Source organism: Cynocephalus volans, chromosome 15 (assembly GCF_027409185.1).
Source record: "Cynocephalus volans isolate mCynVol1 chromosome 15, mCynVol1.pri, whole genome shotgun sequence".
Lineage (NCBI taxonomy): Eukaryota > Metazoa > Chordata > Mammalia > Dermoptera > Cynocephalidae > Cynocephalus > Cynocephalus volans.
Genome location: NC_084474.1, coordinates 80,097,953 through 80,111,695, shown reverse-complemented (window position 1 = coordinate 80,111,695; position 13,743 = coordinate 80,097,953).

The window sequence follows — 13,743 nt, the reverse complement described above, 5'->3', positions numbered from 1 at the left end:
CAAATCTGGCTCACCACTTGTTTTTGTATATGAAGTTTTATTGGAATGCAGTCATGACCATGCATTTAGGAATTTCTATGGCTAGTCTGTTGCTAAAATGGCAGAGTTGAGTAGTTATGATAGACACTATATGGGCTGAAAAGCTTAAAATATTTGACCCTTTTCAGAAAAAATATTTGATTCTTTATAGACCCTAAACTAATTGACCCTTTACAGAAAAGGTTTGCTACCCTCTGGTGTAACCAGAAAAGTGGGTAAGCTAAGATAGGCTGGTAGAGCAGTCGGTTGCTAACAAATCGTCAGTCCTTCCCTGGATTCTCATTTCAGCTCTGCCACATACTAAAAGGACTTCATCTTCTAGACTTCAGTTTTCTTTACCTGTAAAAATTAGAAGGAGTAAATGAAATAAATTTAAAGAACAGACATTATTGTAATGTTTGTGTTACCAAATTATGTTCTTGGGTCCCAAAGTCATAGAAATGAATAATGCACCCAGCAGTAAAGCAAGCAACACTTGCTTTAAAAGAGGAGATAAACTTATACATAAGGGGGTTAGCTACAGGAAACCTAGCTCCCTGAGGGGAGCTGTTCAGGATCCTTTATAGGGAAAGGGTTAAGGGGCCAGTATCAACATTCTGCTCCTCTGGAGGTGGTCCATTCTGTTCTTCCTGCTTGCATCATGGGAACATGCTCAGTTAGGGCTTTGGTCCTTGCACCTACCCAGTAGGTCCAAGATGATGGTGTTGTTCATTATCATTACCCCAGGAGGGTCATTGTAGCAGTCACCTTGATGCTTTGTGCACTTGCAGGAACTCCTAACGGGGTCTTAAGGTCAATCTGTAACTTAATTTTTACAAGCCTTGGGGAAGGGGTTTTACAACTCAATGAATATCTGTTCCCTTCTTATCTCAGTTGACTTTATGAGGGCAATTTTATCAGGGCCATGAGGTAATCAGGTGCCCTGGAGGTCTCATGACTGAGAAGTGGAAAAGTAAGAAAACATCCTCTGCAGGGATAATGGAGTCAGTTTGGTTCACAGGCCTAGCCCTATCCTGTTGGGGCCCAGAAAGCAATATTGTAAAGTGAAGACCTCAGAAGCAGCCTCGGGAGAAAATTTTCCTGTGACCTTCTCCTGCCTTCTTGCCACAACTTCATTCTCCCCTGAGGCAAGCCACAGAAACTAGAATCCCTCTTCCCCAAGGGGAGTCATAGATATATTCTAATCTTCCATAAAGAAATTCTCTGATCTACCTTGTCTGACTGTAGGTCGTAAGACCCTCATTCCAGAAAAGTTCCTGCCTCGAACCCTGGAGGAATGAATGCTGCACAGAGAGACCAAGAATACGAACAGACAGGCCTCGCTGGGTTTCCCCCCTCAGTCTATTAGCATTAGATCAGAATGTTCTTACCCAATCACATTTCTACATGGTTGTGCCTGCTTCATAGAACCTAAGCATAAATATGGACAATTTTCCCTTTATCTTTGGCTCTTCATTCTAAAGGTGCCTGTGTCATACAAAACTATGATATGATAAAATTTGTTATGCCTTTTCTCCATATTAATCATTATAATCCGTGTTTATCAGATGATTTTTCAGGGAACCTTCAGGGGGTCGAAGGGAATATATTTCTTTGGCCCCTACATTGGTATAAGAAATAAAGATGGATACATTCTGGTTTTTGCCCTCTAGTTGCTCAAAGTTGATCTCTAGTTTCTATTTTATCTTTAGCTCAAAAAGCTATACAGTATAGTTGTTAGAATTGTGGGTTCTGGGGTCAGACCTAGCACACTGATTAAAATGTGGTTCTGCCACTTTCTAGCAGTGTGATCTTGAGAGAGTTCTTTTCTTTTTTTTTTAGGAGTTAGTTTTTATTCCTCTCTTTCCTTCAGTCTGTTCCCCTTCTCCTGCCAATTTCCATCCTTCTAATTCATCAGCAAATCCTTTTGTTTTTTTGTTGTTTTGTTTTGTTTTTATTGAATCATAATTGATCATACATATTTTTAGGATTCAATGTTGATATATGTTGATCAAATCAATATTACTACTACATATATTGTTACAAATTGTACTTATTCTTTATGCCCCTTGTCCAATCTCTCCCTATCCCCGTCTCCCTCCCTGCTCCCACCACTGATAACCCTAGATTTCTTCTCTCCTTCTGAAAGAGTAAAGGTTACTCCATTGATTTGTTGCCTAGATGATCTATCAAATGCTGAGTGGTGTGATCAGGTCCCCAATATTATCATAGAGCAGATGCTTCTTCTTTCACTCTGGCTTTGTGGAGAGAGACATCCTCTTCTTTTCTTTGGTCTCTGCTGGTGACTCTCCTTCTGTCAATGCATTCCAGTGGCTGGTGGACCATCTGTGTGGTGGTTGGGACATCTAGCCACTTTCACAGCAGCCATGGTGACTGAAATGGCTATGGTGAGCTACCCATATGGAGGTGATGTTTTTGGCATGCTCCTTGGCACTGGTGGTGTGCCTGGTTGTGGAGGGGGGGGCCGGTTCTCTGACCCATGCCTCAGGTCTCCTGATCCATGCCTCAGGTCCCCTGGCAGGCCCCGACATGCTGGTGGTGTGCCTGGGCCAGAATTAATTTTTGTCCTTTGCTTCCTTCTAAAACAGGGGAACTTCCTGTGGGAACCAGTACTTCAGTTGTGTTGTTGAGTTAAATTGCTGCTTTGCTGCTGTTTCCCTAGGGAAGACTTTTTGTACAGCTCAGGGTTTAATGGTGGACCTGGTACTTCCAGTTCTCCAGAGACCAGGTGCATCTAGGTTGTGTAGAAACTCTGATCTGGGCCTGAATCTTGTCATCAAACTGCACCCCATGCAATTCTGCATTCCCGACCAGTCTCGTCTGAGTGGTACTGCATTGATTGGGGGGTAGATCGGCTGTCCTTGCTATGTTGCAGTGTTCCCCCAGTGGGCCCATCTCCCCCACCATTCATGCTCCAAACACTTCCCATGGGACGAGCCCTGCACCGCTGCCTTGTGATGACTCACCAGCCTCTGAATGGCTCCCCTTTTTCAGCTCTTCTGGCTCCTCGCTCCTGCATGGGTCCATGTAAACCCTATTAGTGGTCTTGCTGTCCTGGGGGCCACCAAGGCCCTCTTCTCCCCTGCCGCCTCCAAGTCACTCCATCTGAGGGGCACATCTGCGGCTTCTGCTGGCTCCTGCTCCATGCACTCAGCACTTCCAGCTTTAAAGCAGGTGTGGCCTGAAATGTTCTGAGCTGTTTTTTCTTTCTCTCGTGGTTTCTCCTGCCCTCATGAACTCCGTAGATCTCTCCTCCTCTTCCCCTGAGCTCCAGCGGCCCCAGCTTGGCTGTTGTTACATTTTTATAGTTGTAAATTGGGTGATTTGTGGGAGAGAGTGATGCTGGAGACCATCTATTCCGTCATCTTGACTAGAATTCTTGAGAGAGTTCTTAATGATCTTTTAGCTATTCAGAAAAATAGAGATAATATCTATCCCAAAGTGTCATGGTAAGCTTAAATTGGACAACACCGATAATGAACTTAACACATGCAGGTCTATAACAAATGATTGGTACTAGTATTATTCATGTCCTAGCATTTGTTTATCAATGAAGATAGCACTGGTTGGGGCTGGACAGTTCTTTGTGCAAATCTGTTCAGAGCATGTAGCATCCATGCCCACTAATACTAATAATGTCCGCCAAGTCAATGGAACAACTAAAACTGCCCCACATATTTTCAAACACATGGAGAGAAGTGCTTTGCCTCCTGGTTGAAGAACTACTTAGACAATAAACACCTTAAGAACTTGTTCATTTTTTTGTTCTCAGTTCAACACTGTGCCTAGCACATAGATAGCTCAATAAACATGCTTAAAAGAAATATATGAAGGAGAGTCAATAAAATAACATGACTTGGTGAATATGTTTGAAATGGCACTATTATATAGTCATACCTTTTGTTGCACATAGTTCTATTAGATTTCTAGAATTGCCTTATTAAATTCCAAATAGTTCTCAGGGAAAATACCTTCAGCTGTTATTAACTAATATCAAGGTGGGTGAATGCCAGCAGTGATAGAAATCCTGCAGGAATAGTTTACAGGACAGAGAGAATAGAGATAGAATGGGGTTCAAGTACAACTTCAAAAATGTAAACCTTCATATGGTCTCTAATTGCTACTTTGTATAAATTTGTGCACAAAAATAAGAAGGCATGTGATGTAAAGGGAGATGGTGTCTTACCCACTATCCACTTGATTTTAAAAGAAATTGAAACTTAAGTTCATGTAGCAACTACCATCTTTTATCCTTCTCTTTCTGTCTCACAATTGTGATCTACCTCTCATACTTCTCTCCACAAAAATCAGTCTTCCTGAGATTACTAATCTGAAATTTTCCTCTTTCCTTCCTGATTTGTTTTTTAATTAGGCAAATTCTTCTGCTCCTTTCCTAAAAGCTCCTTCAGCAACTTGTATCAAGGACAGTGACACAACTTTAAATATTTTTCTTCTCAACCCTCTAAAAGTTAAGGGTCTCATGGCCACTTGGTTTTCTTTCCAACTCTCTCAAAATGCTTTAGTCCAAAGAATATATCCATTCTTGTGGCCTCAATCATGAGGAATTATCTTTGTCTGAGTATTTATCATCAGAATCCACAAACTCACAAAGTTTAATTCTGTAAAAATATTCACTAAGGAACAATTTATAAGAATTTATATACTCTCAAGCATCTCTCCCTGCTTAACACAAATGTCTCCTAGTCCATGAAGACAAGTGAGTCAGTCATTCACTGGATATCACATGTGGACATCTATTAGAACCATGAAATACAAGAGCAAATCTATTGCAGAGTAAAATTGCACATCTTGTAAAAGATACAGGATTTCATGAGGTCAGAGCATGGTTGAAACCCATTCAAAGCCATTCACACAGAAGAATCTGGAAGAGTTACTCCAGTTACCAAATGAAGAAGACAAATTTACAAGGACATGACACAACAGTGATTTCAAAGACTTCACAGAAAATGATATGAATATCAAAAACTTGAGAGGTCCTTAGGAAAAAATATAAATCTTCAAACACAAGTATTTTTGCAAAACTTGCCATCCTTATAATTATGTTGTAAAATAGAGTACCTGAATAGTTACAACAATCTTTGAATAAGAGAACAAAATTGAAGATCTCACACCTCCCAATTTCAAGCATATAACAAAGTTAATATAATCAAACAGTGTGGTACTGGCATAAAGACAAATAGACCAACAAATAGAGAGCCCAGAAATATATTTAACCCATTATATATATAAAACCCATTTATATATAGTGAAATGACTTTTTTCAAGTGCACCAAGACCATTTAATGGGGAAAGGACAGTCTTTTCAACAAATGGTATTGAGAAAACTGGATACCTACACAAAAAAGAGTGAAGTAATATCCTCACCTTCCATCATACATGAAAATTAACTCAATATGGATCATTGACCATAAGAAATGTAAGACCTAAAACTATAACATTTTTAGATGAAAATCTACAGGAAAATCTTCACAACATTAGATTTGGCAGTGATTTCTTGGATATGACACCAGAAGTACAGGCAACAAAAGTAAAAATAGACAAACTGGATTATATCAGTTTAAAAATTTTTGTGCATCAAAGGACATAATCAACACAGTGAAAAAGCAATCTATGGAATGGGAGAAAATACTCACAAATCATATCATGATAAGGAGTCAATATCCAGAATATATAGAGAACTCCTAAAACTCAAACACAGATAAAAAAAAGATCCAATTCAAAAATGGAGAAAAGACTTGAATAGACATTTCTCCAAAGAAGATAAGAAATGGCCAATAAGCACATGAAAAGATACTCAACATCACTTATCATTAGGGAGACATTGATAAACAAATGAGATATCACTTCACACCCATTAGAATGGCTACTATTAAACAAATAAAGAAATAACAAGGGTGGCAAGGATGTGTAGAAATCAGATCATTTGTGCACTGTTGGTGGAGATGCCACTACAGGAAACACAATGAAGGTTCTTCAAAAAATTTTGAATACCATTACCATATGATTCAGCAATTCCACTTCTGGGTATTACCCAAAAGAATTGAAAACAGGGTCTTGAAGAGATATCTATACACTCACTTTCATAGCAGCATTATTCACAGTAGCCAAAAGGAAAGCAACCCAAGTGTTTATCAACAGATAGATAAACAAATGTGGTATATCCATATAGTAGAATATTATTCAGCCCTAAAAGAGAAGGAAATTCTGATACATGCTACAAAGTTACACTAAGTAAAATAAGCCAGTCACAAAAACATGAATACTATGCATTTGATTCCAGTTACAGGAGAGATCTGGAGTAGTCAAACTCACAGAAAAAGAACATACAATGGTAGTTGCCAGGGACTAAGAGAAGGAGAAAATAGTCGTTGTTCAGAGGGTATAAGTTCCAGTCTTGAAAGATGAAAAAGTTCTAAAGATTGGTTAGACAACATTGTGAATATACTTAACACTACTGAACTGTATACTTAAAAATAGTTAAGATGGTAAATTTCATGTTAGGTGTACTCTACCACAACTTTAAAAAAAGTTTAGAGGATACACTCATAAAAATATAAAACAATATTATGTTCAGATTGCTTGCTAGAAGAGTCATTAAATTTTCACTCCACTTAGAAGAGGCCGAGACTAGCTTCTTTACTACGTGTGAGGTTTGCACATGAAAGACCACAGTAAACTCTCATCAATATAACAATAATTTATTTTTTTTAAAAAAGACTTTTGGATGACAAAAGGATTAGAAAATAAACATGCACCTATATGAGTATGTTGCTGGGGTTTTTTTAAAGGAAAACCGAGTGAAGATTTTCATAACAGACTAGTGTGCAAATTTGTTGGGTATATTGCAACATTTATAAAAAAGTCAATTCATTCTTTGCCGTCTAAGAATTAGTGGTCACTTGAAATTACAATATAAACTGCTTTAAATATAAAATACAAATAATTGTTTGTAATTATTAGTTTCCTTTTAAGTTCCCATTTAACCACTTTCTTATTGTTTAATCATTTATTGTTTAATTTTGGTCTTTGTTCTGTGTGAATCTATTTAAATGATGTTTTTTCACTTTGGATCGTCTTTGAATAATAGGGAACTCCTTCAGTTATTTCTTCTATCCGGATGACTTCTCTCTGTCTTTGGAACTGAAAAATCTAAGTTTTCCAAATGCCTTGGACATTTTTACTTAAAATGTTTCTCTATTAATTCTAATTCACTGCAAAAAAAAATCAAACCTATCATTGCACCTCTAAAAATTACTTTCCTATTTCTCAGTGTCTTCATATATGCCACACCAACTAAAATGAAAATTCTCGGGTTCTTCTATTTTCATTTGCTCACCCTCCATTTAACCAATTTCAAACCCTCCTGACTTTTCTTTCTTCTAAAGTATGTCTCTCATCTGTCCCCTCTTTTCCTTTCCTTCGGTGACTCCCTTAGGCTTGTTACCATTCATGTCTGGGTGAGTACAATAACCTTCCTGCTCGTCTCCTCACTTCTGTGTCTGTTTTATTTCTATTCCAGTTCTACCTGAATAACACACCCAGGTTAATCTTTCTAAAACATAGCCCTGCTCCAGTCCAAACAGTTTACTCTTCCTTAAACCTGCCTTGCCTCCTGTCTCTTGGCCTTTTATTACCCTTTCTTCCTGGAATTCCCTTCTCCATGTCTTCTCTCTCTCCATCTCCTACTCAGATCCCAGTGCTACTCTGAAGCTCTCAAGCCCAAGTGCTGTCTACCTAGGAACACATTGTGCCTACATAGAAGAGAATTACCTGTGCATATAAATGCTACATGATTACAGCATGGGATCCAGAAGTAGGAAACCTGGATACTTAATTACATAGCCTTGAATAATGCTCTCAATGGGTGTAATGATTGCAAACAGTTGTTGTTTATTAAGTGCCTACTATTTTATCTCATTAATAACAGCTATCATTTATTGAGAATTTCTTAGGTGCCAAGTTATAAATATAATTACATGCATGAATCCACACAAAAAGCTCTGTGAGGCAGGTAGCATTATTATCCCTTTTTTTTAGATGAGGAAACTAAGGCAGAGAGAAAATTTATAACTTAACAAAGAAAGTTGCAACTAATAAGTGGCAGAACTAGGATTCAAACCCAGAAAGTCCATTCCTGAATCTGTATTCTTAACCACTACACTATATTATACTATAGCATGCCATTTAATCCTACAGTAACTCTACAATATATATACTATTTCCCCTGCTTTGAGATGAGAAAATAATGAAATTCAAAGACGTTAGAAAATACCCTAAGTCACAGATGTGGTGAATGGTGAGTAGTAATGCTAAACTTTATATCCAGGTCTGTCAGACTCCATTAAACATTATTTTTATTATGCTTGTGTTCTTGAGATTAACAAGACTACTTCAAAGGTTACTGTGGGAATTAAATAGGATCATGTGCATGCTTTATAAATGCCAACACACTGTACTAAACATTGGGTTGAATTTCCCATCAGCACATTTTTATGTTGCTGCCACCGTGCTTATTAGACAAATGGTCTCCAAACTTCAATTGCATACTTCTATTGGTCTTTTTATCTGTTTATAAATATAATAATTTACATGTAATTTAAATATAAGCATTACTGTACTAATAAACGTTGATTCTGTGACTTATTAGCTAATCAGTCTAACACTAGTTTCTTAACCTATCTGTGCCTTAGTTTCCTGATCTGTTAAATAGTGATACTAGTATATACTAATTAGGTGCTCTGAAAGTTAAAATAATATATGTTAAGCATTTAAAACAGTGCCTGTCACACAGTAAAATGTATAAAGTGCCACATATAATTACTAAGATTTTGTCTATTATAAAATATACACAATAATGAGATTTAAAGAAAATGAGTTAAATTTCTAATTTAGTTTACTGATTAATGATATAAAACTTTCTGTCTTAGATAAAAATATCAGTAGTATTGTTAATTTTAGCAAGAGAAATATGATTAAATATGCTTCATTGCTTTTGAATGTCTGGAAACAACATTTTGTGGTACAGTGCTTCAATGGCTGGGTTCTAAGTTTAAGTTAATTTTAATGACTGCCCATAGTTGAAAATATACTTCACAAAGAAACATAGGTTCGTATGGAAAAATAATATCCATATATAAATAATCATATTAGCTTTAATTTTTAAATCATGGTCCCTACTTTTGGACCCATCCACCAGTAATTCTTAGATTTAAGTTGATAGTTGTCTAATAAAGGTCCATCTTCCATAATATCGATCTTTTTTTGAAAATTAACAGAAGGTACTTAATATTTATATTTCTTACAAATTGTCTCCAAGTTAAAGGTTTCATTTGAAAGGTTTTTAAGCAGATTAGAAAATTCAGTTTCAAAGCCTTCGTACTGAAATGTAAGAATCTTATAGCTAACATACATCAGTTTTAGTATCTGAAACAAAATCATATCATGATGAAAATATTTTTAAACATTCATTTTCAAAATTCTTCTCCCAAAGCATGAGTTTTCTTCAAAAAAGCATTGTCTCATTTACTATCAAAAACATTATTTTTACCTTAAAGAGATTGATTAAACAACAATTTTGTCCAAAAAAAAAAAAAAATCTGTTAGGTAGCATATTACCGATAGCCAATGTTTTTTCTCACAATATCGCCGAAAAAAAGTCCAAACCGGGAAGAGATGGCATCTTGTTCTTCCACTACCTTGTTGTTACCTCTGCTTGAATTATTAGTATCATTTTAACCTGCAGTTTCTTTGCAGAAAATATTTTAAGTTATATGTACATTTTAAGAGGGTCAGCTCAGTTAAAATCAGTAATATACAGTCAGCCCTCAGTATCCGTAGGTTTCACATCTCCTGAATACTGTATTTTCCATCTGTGGTTGGTTGAATCCACAGATGTAAAACCCTTAGATAGGGAGGGCTGACTGCAGTGTGTAAAACCAGGAATACATAAACTGAAATATGTCACAATAAGTTCAGAGCAAATAAATGAATGACAAAGGCACTATCAACCTCTGGGTTACAGAGCCCCCATTCTTGCAGATTATTTTGCAAACCATCTAACCCACTGATTAAGTGACGGAGCCAGTATCAATCCATATACTAAACATTAGCAAAGCTTAAAATCTTTCTATAATAAGATAAAATCTAAATAGAAATTAAAGTTTTAATATTTTCTTTAGGAAACTCAACAGATATCCTTGCACATCCCTGGAATGTATACACCCTATTTTGGAGACAACAGCACTAATCTGTCTCATGCCAACAGTGCCACCATGTTGTCAGCAAAAAAGAACATGATGCATGCTTTTTCAACCTCCATTCACCCTATTAAGGGGATTCCTGCACTCACAGCTTTTCTGTTTCTTCTGGGCCTCACTGTCTTTTACTGTTAATTATACTTCAGTCAAGCTCAAGTTGGAGGGAGCAAGACTGAAGCCATGTCGAGACCTAAAACTGCCTGGGCTGCAGGAAATATTAAAAGATGCAGTTTTTTTCCTTAGCATGTATTTCTCTGAGTTCCCTCTTTTCCCATGGTTATTTGATATTATGAACCTCGGTTACAGGGCAGGATGACATTATTTACATAAACGTAAAGTTGTTTTCCAGTCAGCCTGGAGTTGCAGACTTGTAATGAGACAGGTACTCCACAGACACTGAGAAACTAAGGAAGACATCAGTAAAGCTCTGCTGACTCCACTCCTGCAGCAGGACCCTAAGGTAACACTAAGGATGGGAACAGAAACCAGATGGAGCCTTGGTGAGTCCTTGCACCTGGCTCCTTGCACAGAGCTCCCCAGCTCACCTCTCCCTCCCTCCTGCTTTTCATTTCCCATGTTCCATTCCATCAATCCCCTCTTTAAAAACCCCTCAGTAAATCTAAGCCTTTGAGATGGCTTTAGCCTGGCCATTTTCCTTCAGGTTTACTGGAGAGATGGGTCAGCCCAACATCTCTCCTCAGGTCACCAGTATTCATGAATAAAAGCTGACTTCCATATTCACCCACATTTGACTTTTGGGTTATTTGTTTTAGTTTGGGGCAGGCAGCTGGATGTGGGCCCAATATTACTCAAAGATATTAACATACACACATGCACACATACATCTTTTAAACTCCATTTCTCTCATTCCACTCTTATATCCTGATGTACATTCCTTCTCCCTGCTCCTTTTTTTCCAGGAGCTAAAAAAATTGTTCTAATCATTGTTTATAAACATATGGATAGTATTAGTCATTTGTTTACATTTGAGAAGATAGAAACTATCCATTTTGATTTAAAATTAAACACTATAAATACCAGTATTCTCAAAAGCTTTTTATAAATTTTTAGATGTTTCTTTCAGAATTAGTATTTTTCACTTAAACTTCTACTCTTCATCTTCTCCTAATTGTATCTGTTCTCCTAAATCATTAGCATTCAAAAGACATGTTTCAAACTTTTTCTTACTCAGTTTTAATATTGTTCTCTTTTAGGAGGTTTCTGCTCCTGGTAAGATGGAATAAGCACAATCCACGCTTTCTTTCCCACTGAGAGCTCCCACTGCAGCTGTGAAACCTGGACAGAATGCATAAAACAGCTACGTGGGGATGCTGAAAAGTAAATAGTACAAAGATTGGGGGAAACACCAAAATCTGAAATACCACCAAACCAGTGATTTTTTTTTCCTTCTGCTGCCCTCCAGCCTGAACCTCAGAAATGAGCATCAGCACAGAGAGTTCCAAGAGCAGCCCTGAGTTCTGTCTCAAGAAGTAAGAGAGCACCTAACCCTGAGACAAGTGCGTGCCTAAATCCCCTCTCTTTCTTCTGTTTTCTCACAACCCAGTTCCCAAGCTGTGAAATATGCATAAAACAAATGTACTTCACAGGGCCTGGTTATCCAAAGCCTTGCAGTTTCAAATATTGACCTTGCAAAGGACAGGAAATTTTCCTCAGGCTATATTGTTTCTGTTGTAAGATAAAAAATTGTAACACAGCAAGGTTGCTGGCTCAAAGACAGACAGGTTACAGATTGATATGTAAAGATACTGGGAAATTGCTGTAAGAAGAGAATGTTTGCTAAGATCAAGCTTTTGTTGGTGGAAATTGCACTATGGAATGCCTATTGTTAAACTTGTTAAACTATACTTAGCAAAAACCCCACCTATGTTCTCTTCCTAAAACTTCCTGGTCTGGAGAATAAATGTGGAAAGAGAACCCCAATTCATGGTTAATTTCCCAAATGGAAGGAATGCCTCACTCTTGAGGGTTCAGGGAGATTAAGCCCTTTTGGGGACTTCTCACTGCTCAGCAGAGATGGGCTTTGAGTAATTTTTGGTGGCTCCATCACCCAGGGGAAAAAGGGGTGACAAATCCGTGGGAGGCAAAGTAACACAAGCAATGCCATGGCAGTGGTGGTGGAGGCTCCAATGAGAGCCTACTAAAGAGGGAGAGAGCACTGGGGGCTCTTCCTCTCTGAGCAATGATGCTGTAATTCCAACAAGATGTGTCAATCTCTCTTGGTTTTCATTCTCTTTCTCTGTCCTCCCAGCAGTTGTCCCTGGACATGGATATTGTCCAAGAAAAAAAAACAGCTTTCTAGCTGAAGGAGCAAATGGGGGCTATGCAGGGAACAAGCACCTGCAGATTGAAGAGGAAGGAGATCAAGAAAGTGACCAGATAAAGTTGTTTATGAACTAGTAGGCTTACCTGCAATCTGTGTATGCACAGGTCTGATCCTAATCAGCCTACAAAATATTTGAAAACTGAACACACAAACAGGCAGCTTCCTAGGTCATAGCCCCACTCCCGAGTGAGGCACACCTGTGACCTACCTATAGCTAATGCATCATTTCTCTCTGGAGCTTTTAAGATTTTTTCTTTATATGTTAGCTTTCAACAGCTAGAACTGAAAAGCCATTAAAATCATAACTGAAGTGAAAACTACGGCCCATAGAAGGTAGGTTGGAACTTGTAGCCTGAATTTAATAAGGTCAATTGCCTGCTGAAGCAAAAATATTTATGTTTTCAATAGAATTTGAATAAGGCCAGCAGTCTTAATATAACATTCAAAATGCATGGGACACAATCCAAAATTACTTAGCATATGAAGAACCTGAGAAATCTCAACCTACATAAGAAAAGACAATCAACTAATAGTAACATCTAGACGTTACAGTGTTATGGGATGAATTGTGTCCTTTCAAAATTTGTATGTTGAAGCCCTGACCCCCAGTGGAACAGAAGGCAACCATATTTGGAGATAGAGCCTTTAAAAAGGTAATTGAGTTAAAATGAGTCCATTAGAGTAAGCCCTAATCTAATATGGCTGGTATCCTTTTAAAAAGAGGAGATTAGGACACACAAGAAGAAACACCAGGGATATACCCACAGAGAAAAGATCATGTAAGGACACAAGGTGAAGATGGCCATGCAAACCAAGGAGAGAGGTCCCAGTAGACACCAAACCTTCCAACACTTTGATCTTGGACTTCTAGCCTACAGTATTGTAAAAAGTAAATTTCTGTTGTTTAAGCCACCCAGGCTGTGGTATTTTGTTATGGCAACCTAGCAAACTAATACACACAGATATTATAATATTCTGACAGAGACTTTAAATAAGCTACTATACGAATGCTACAACAAGCAACAGCAAATATTCTTGAAACAACTGGGAAAATAGAAAATCTCAGCAAGGAAATAAAAGATA